The sequence below is a fragment of the Arachis ipaensis genome, chromosome B3, assembly GCF_059453495.1.
Source record: "Arachis ipaensis isolate K30076 ecotype BB chromosome B3, ASM5945349v1, whole genome shotgun sequence".
NCBI lineage: Eukaryota > Viridiplantae > Streptophyta > Magnoliopsida > Fabales > Fabaceae > Arachis > Arachis ipaensis.
Window position 1 is genome coordinate 101,122,055 of NC_142438.1, and position 7,789 is coordinate 101,129,843.

Sequence of the window (7,789 nt, forward strand, 5' to 3'; positions counted from 1 at the left end):
ATTCCTGAAATCACTCAACAAATACATCACGGCATCGAATGGCAATAGAAGAGGATTAAAATATGGCAATTTTAAGGCAAAACAAGCATGTTTTTCATCTTGGAGCAATATTAGGAAGTGAACATAAAACCATGCATTTCTTGTGAATAAGTGTGAGAACTATTGACAAAACGCCCCAACTTCTACACAATATAAACCACAAAATTAGGGTTTATTAAATCTCCCCACACTTAAACCAAGTATGTCCTCATGCTTAGAATAAAAAGACCAAAGATCATGGTGAGAAAGGGTTTATGAAATGCAAACTACCTAAGTAAATGCATGCAACTAATGTAAAATCATCTACCTACTTGGTCAATGGTAAATCTATCCTCCAAGAATACATGTGAATACATGGGTTGAAAATAGTATGTAGTTCATGAATCCTACCAAATTGAACATCACTAAGGAGTGCATATAACTTGCTAGATGAAGTCTTGTGAAAGCCGGGAATAAAGAATTGAGCATCGAACCCTCACTGGAAGTGTATCCGCTCTATTCGCTCAAGTGTATAATAGGGTTCGTCGCTCAATCCTCTCCTAATCATGCTTTCCAAGATTTGTCTTTCATCTTACAATCAACAATTACTTAATGCATGTTTACAAGTATCATGAGGTCTTATTCATGGGTTCTAATGGGGCTAGGGTGGAGGTAAGGATATATATGGCCAAGTGAGCTTAAAATTCGAGTCCTTGATTAACCTAGGATCCCACTAGACATATAGAACAACCTATATAACTATAATACATTACCTAGCTACCCTTGAGTTTCACTTTTTGCATACTCATGCATTCTTTTCAATTCACATCCCATATGCATTGTTTTAGTTACTTTGTCTTGGGGTTTCTTTGTCCCCTTTTATTGCTCTCTCTCTCTCTCTCTTTTTTATGACCCCCTTTTCTTGGGGCTTTATGTACAAAAGTTTCAATGCATATAGTTCAATCATTCAATACATGAGCATGTTCCCAAATCCTAGAATTTCAACTACACTACAATTATACACCTATATATCTACCCAAATTTCCCAAGTATACCCTCCTAAATGAATGATACACATCCTAACTTACCTAAGCTAATCAAGGATCCAAATTTAGGGACATTCATGGTTTTTCGCTTAGGGTTGTTGGTGTGCTCTATTTAAGAATAAAAAGGGATTATCATGGGCTCAAAATTGGTTAGCAATGGTAGATAAAAGGTTAAGGCCATTTGGGAAAAGTGACTATTGAAATGATGGCCTCAATCATGTAAATGCATTCATACACAAAGTAATGGACATATAGAATCAGACAAAGCAAGGATCACAATCATAGAAAGAGAGATATGCACACAAGAATGGAAATTAATAGTTAGAAGATGTAACCATGCAATAGGCTCAAAACTTACATGCTTGTGTTCTTAGCTCAATCACTATGTTCCAAAATACATTCTTAAAGCAAGTTTACTGCAAAAAAATTTTTAAAAAATTGGTAGGGTACCCCAAAACACAGTTTCTTGGGGAAGAAGTTATTGTTTTGACCAAGCAACTCTATAGAAACTAACTATCATGCAAGGAGTATTTACAAGCAAAACTGGCTACACATGCAATGTACTAACAATGTACTAACTACTAAGCAAAAGATAAGTCCATGGGTATTGAAAGGAAGAGATTGTTACCCATGGAGATCGGTCGGACAACCTCTCCACACTTAGAAATTAGCACGGTCCTCCGTGCTACGAACAATGCGCAAAGGGCAGTCGGGACCGGAATCGTCACTATCCTTTCCTTCAGAGCTTCCATCACTTGGGTTTGAGGTGGATGTAAATATTTCGGGCTCCTCCATGATAGGGGTAACACAATGCAGAAGCTTCTTGATGTAAGTGTATCGACATTGATTCCGTTGCTCATATCTATCAAGCTTCCGATGTAGATCTTCTATCCTTTGAAGTGTGGATCTTTGCCGTGGTAGTGATGATGAAGTGGAAGGAATAGTAGATGGAAGGGCGATGTCAAGGCTTGGGTTGTTCATGGGAACATGTAAGTATTTTCCGCTTGGGACCACATCACCCTTAGCCGGAACTATAATCTTCCTGTCCTTGGCTTCCTGATGAGCGGATAATTTATACGCTTTTTAGCATTGTTTTTAGTATGTTTTAGTTAGTTTTTATTATATTTTTATTAGTTTTTAAATAAAAATCACATTTCTAGACTTTACTATGAGTTTGTGTGTTTTTATGTGATTTTAGGTATTTTCTGGCTGAAATTGAGGGACCTGAGCAAAAATCTGATTCAGAGGCTAAAAAAGGACTGCAGATGTTGTTGGATTCTGACCTCCCTGCACTCAAAGTGGATTTTCTGGAGCCACAGAAGCCCAATTGGCGCGCTCTCAATTGCGTTGGAAAGTAGACATCCTGGGCTTTCCAACAATATATAATAGTCCAAACTTTGCCCGAGATTTGATGGCCCAAACTGGCGTTCCAAGTCAGCATAGAAATTTTGGTGTCAAAACGCCAGAACTGGCATAAAAGCTGGAGTTAAACGCCCAAACTGGCACAAAAGCTGGCGTTTAACTCCAAGAAAAGCCTCTACACGTGAAAGCTTCAACGCTCAGCCCAAGCACATACCAAGTGGGCCCTGAAGTGGATTCTGCATCATTTACTCATTTCTGTAAACCCTAGGTTACTAGTTTTCTACAAATAGGACTTTTTACTATTGTATTTAAAAACACTTGATCATACTTTTGATCTTGGTTCTTCTGGTTCCCTCTCTGGGGCCAAAGCCAATGATCACCATTATCACTTTTGTATTTTCAATGGTGGAGTTTCTACACACCATAGATTAAGGTGTGGAGCTCTGCTGTTCCTCATGAATTAATGCAAAGTACTATTGTTTTTCTATTCAACTCAAGCCTATTTCTGTTCTAAGATATCCATTCATTCTTCAACATGATAAATGTGATGATCTGTGACACTCATCACCATTCTCACCTATGAACGCGTGCCTGACAACCACTTCTGTTCTACATGCAAACAAGCTTGAATGTGTATCTCTTGGGTTTCTAATCTAAGATTAGAACCTTCGTGGTATAGGCTAGAATCATTGGCAGCCATTCCTGAGATCTGGAAAGTCTAAACCTTGTCTGTGGTATTCCGAGTAGGATCTGGGAAGGGATGACTGTGACGAGCTTCAAACTCGCGAGTGTTGGGCGTAGTGACAGACGCAAAAAGATCAATGGATCCTATTCCAACATGATCGAGAACCAACAGCTGATTAGCCGTGCGGTGACAGCGCATTTGGAACATTTTCACTGAGAGGATGGGAGGTTGTCATTGACAACGGTGAAACCCAACATACAGCTTGCCATGGAAAGGAGTATGAATGATTGGAAGAAGGCAATAGGAAAGCAGAGGTTCGGAAGGAACAAAGCATCTCCATACGCTTATCTGAAATTCTCGCCAATGAATTACATAAGTATCTCTATCTTATTTTATGTTTTATTCATCTTTTAATTATCAATTCTCCATAACCATTTGCATCTGCCTAACTGAGATTTACAAGATGACCATAGCTTGCTTCAAGCTGACAATCTCCGTGGGATTGACCCTTACTCACGTAAGGTTTATTACTTGGATGACCCAGCGCACTTGCTGGTTAGTTGTGCGGAGTTGTGACAAAGAGTTGAGATTACAATTGTGTGTACCATGATGTTGGCGCCATTGATGATCACAATTTCGTGCACCGAGTTTTTGGCGCCGTTGCCGGGGAACAAAACAATCCCCGCGCAACCAAGTTTTTGGCGCCGTTGCCTGGGATTGTTCGAGTTTGGACAACTGACGGTTCATCTTGTTGCTCAGATTAGGTAATTTTATTTTATTTTTATTTTCGAAAAATTAAAAAAAAAATTATTTTATTCTTCAAAGTCTTTAAGAATGAATTCTAGAGTTTCATGATGATCTGTTGAAGTCTGGCTGGCTGTGAAGCCATGTCTAATCTTTTGGACCGAGGTTTCAACTTATCATCATAAGAGCTTGATGATTTCTATTAATCTTACTGTTGAAAGTAATGATCTGCTAAAGCTTGGCTGGCCATTGTCCCTGTCTAGTGTTTTGGACCGATGTTTTCACTGAAAGCTTGGCTGGCTAGTAAGCCATGTCTAATTCCTGGACCAGAGTTTTAGACTAACATTGCATGATTCCTGGAATTCTCATTAAAAATTTTGAATCTCTTTATTTTTCTTCCATATAATTTTTGAAAAATAAAAAAAAATTTATAAAATCTTAAAATCAAAAATATTTTATGTTTCTTGTTTGAGTCTAGTGTCTAATTTTAAGTTTGGTGTCAATTGCATGTCTTTATTCTTCTAATTTTCGAAAATTACATGCATTATGTTCTTCATTGATCTTCAAGTTATTCTTGATGATTTTCTTGCTCTGATCTTTAAATTCTCTTATTTTGTGTCTTTTGTTGTTTCTCATATGCATTTTCAAATTGTTATAGTCGTTAGTATACAAAATTCTAAGTTTGGTGTCTTGCATGCATTATTTGTTTTGATCTTGATTTTCCATGATTAGTTTTATTTTATTGTTTCTCATCATTAAAAATTCAAAAAAAATTTCAAAACTATGTCTTTTCAAGTCAATAATACAGAGAATTGAAGATTCAGGACATTCAGCAGAGGAATTACACAGAAAAAGCTGGGCATTCAAAATGCCCAGTGAAGAAGGAAAACTGGCGTTTAAACGCCAGGCAGGGTACTTGGCTGGGCGTTATACGCCCAAAAGGGTAGTATTTTGGGCGTTAAACGCCAGGATGGCACAAGAGGTAAGATTTTGTTTTTAATTCAAATATTTTGCAAATTTTCATAATTTTTCAAAATCAAATCTTTTTCAAATTATATCTTTTCAATCATATCTTTTCAAAATCAATTTCCTTCCATTTTATATTTTTTTTTCTATTTTTGAAAATCCTTGCTACAATTAATGATTTAATTCAAAATTTTCAAGTTGTTACTTGCCTATTAAGAAAGGATCAAATTTTAAATTCTAGAATCATATCTTCTAATTTCTTGTTAGTCAAGTAATCAACTTTAATTTTAAAACTTTCTTTTTTTCATTTGATTTTCAATCATATCTTCTCCATCACATCTTTTTCAAAATAATTTTCAATCATATCTTTTTTATTTCTAATTTCAAAATCTTTTCCAAAAATCACTTAATTTCTTTCTCAACTTTAATTTTCGAAAATCATCAATCAATTTTTCAAATTTTTTTTTCATTATTTCAAAATCTTTTTAATTTGTTTTCGAAAATTCTTCCCCCTTCTCACATTTTTCTATTTAAGGGACTAGCACTCTTCCTCAATGTGCAATTCGGACTACCTCTCTCTATAAGTTTGAATTCTCTCCTCTCTACCTCCTTTTTCTATTCTTCTTTTCCTCTGACATCTCAAGGAATCTCTATACTGTAACATAGAGGATTCCATGTTTTCTTCTCCTCTCTTTTCATATGAGCAGGAGCAAGGACAAGGGCATTCTTGTTGAAGCTGATCTTGAACCTGAAAGGACCTTGAAGAGAAAGCTAAAAGAAGCTAAAGTACAACTCTCTATAGAGGACCTAACAGAAACTTTCAAACAAGAAGAAGCAATGGTAGCCGAAAACAACAACAATGCCAACAATGCAAGGAAGGAGCTTGGTGACTTTACTGCACCTACTCCTGACTTCTATGGGAGAAGCATCTCAATCCCTGCCATTGGAGCAAACAACTTTGAGCATAAGCCTCAATTAGTTTTTCTGATGCAACAGAATTACAAGTTTCATGGACTTCCATTGGAAGATCCTCATCAGTTCTTAGCTGAATTCTTGCAAATCTGTGACACTGTCAAGACCAATGGGGTTGATCCCGAGGTCTACAAGCTTATGCTCTTTTCCTTTGCTGTAAGAGACAGAGCTAGAACAAGGTTGGATTCACAATCTAAAGAAAGCCTGAACTCTTGGGAAAAGCTAGTCAATGCCTTCTTGGCAAAGTTCTTTCCACCTCAAAAATTGAGCAAGCTTAGAGTGGAAGTCCAAACCTTCAGACAGAAGGAAGGTGAATCCCTCTATGAAGCTTGGGAAAGATACAAGCAATTGATCAGAAGGTGTCCTTCTGACATGCTTTCAGAATGGAGCATCATAAGTATCTTCTATGATGGTCTGTCTGAACTGTCCAAGATGTCATTGGACAGCTCTGCTGGAGGATCTCTTCATCTGAAGAAGACGCCTGCAGAAGCTCAGGAACTCATTGAAATGGTTGCAAATAACCAATTTATGTACACCTCTGAAAGGAATCCTGTGAATAATGGGACAAGTCAGAAGAAAGGAGTTCTTGAGACTGATACTCTGAATGCCATATTGGCTCAGAACAAAATATTGACTCAGCAAGTCAATATGATTTCTCAGAGTCTGTCTGGAATGCAAGCAGCAACAGTCAGTACCAAAGAAGCTTCATCTGAAGAAGAAGCTTATGATCCTGAGAACCCAGCAATGGAAGAGGTGAATTATATAGGAGAATCCTATGGGAACACCTATAATCCTTCATGGAGGAATCATCCAAACCTCTCATGGAAGGATCAACAGAGGCCTCAACAAGGCTTCAACAACAATAATGGTGGAAGAAATAGGTTTAGCAATGGCAAACCTCTTCCATCATCTTCTCAACAACAAACAGAGAATTCTAAGCAGAACCACTCTGAATTAGCAACTGTAGACTCTGACTTAATTAAAACCACTCAAAGTTTCATGACTGAGTGTATAATTTATACGCTTTTTGACATTGTTTTTAGTATGTTTTTAGTATATTTTAGTTAGTTTTTATTATATTTTTATTAGTTTTTAAATAAAAGTCACATTTCTGGACTTTACTATGAGTTTGTGTGTTTTTCTGTGATTTCAGGTATTTTCTGGCTGAAATTGAGGGATCTGAGCAAAAATCTTATTCAAAGGCTGAAAAAGGACTGCAGATGTTGTTGGATTCTGACCTCCCTGCACTCGAAGTGGATTTTCTGAAGCTACAGAAGCACAATTGGCGCGCTCTCAATTGCGTTGGAAAGTAGACATCCTGGCTTTCCAGCAATATATAATAGTCCACACTTTACCCGAGATTTTATGGCCCAAACGGCGTTCCAAGTTAGCATAGAAATTCTGGCGTCAAAACGCCAGAACTGGCATAAAAGCTGGAGTTAAACACCCAAACTAGCACAAAAGCTGGCGTTTAACTCCAAGAAAAGCCTCTACACGTGAAAGCTTCAACGCTCAGCCCAAGCACACACCAAGTGGGTCCTGAAGTAGATTCTGCATCATTTACTCATTTCTGTAAACCCTAGGTTACTAGTTTTCTACAAATAGGACCTTTTACTATTGTATTTAAAAACACTTGATCATACTTTTGATCTTGGTTCTTCTGGTTCCCTTTCTGGGGCTGAAGCCAATGATCACCATTATCACTTTTGTATTTTCAACGGTGGAGTTTCTACACACCATAGATTAAGGTATGGAGCTCTGCTGTTCCTTGATGTGTATTTTCGGAAAATGAATTCCTAACACACAAATCTAACCGGCAAGTGCACCGGGTCGCATCAAGTAATAAAAACTCACGAGAGTGAGGTCGATCCCACAGGGATTGAAGGATTGAGCAATTTTAGTTTAGTGGTTGATTTAGTCAAGCGAATCAAGATTTGGTTGAGTGATTTGTGATTAACAGAATTTAAATTGCATGGAAAGTAAAGGGAATGGGTAA

At 37.3% G+C, this 7,789-nt stretch overlaps 1 non-coding gene across 1 annotated transcript; it reads right to left on the reverse strand.

Moving 5' to 3' along the window:
- Window positions 1–6,063: 6,063 nt before the first annotated feature.
- LOC148571798 (small nucleolar RNA R71) lies at window positions 6,064–6,171 on the reverse strand. Its single transcript, XR_015908494.1, has one exon. It is a non-coding gene; the product is annotated as a small nucleolar RNA R71 (small nucleolar RNA).
- Window positions 6,172–7,789: the final 1,618 nt, after the last annotated feature.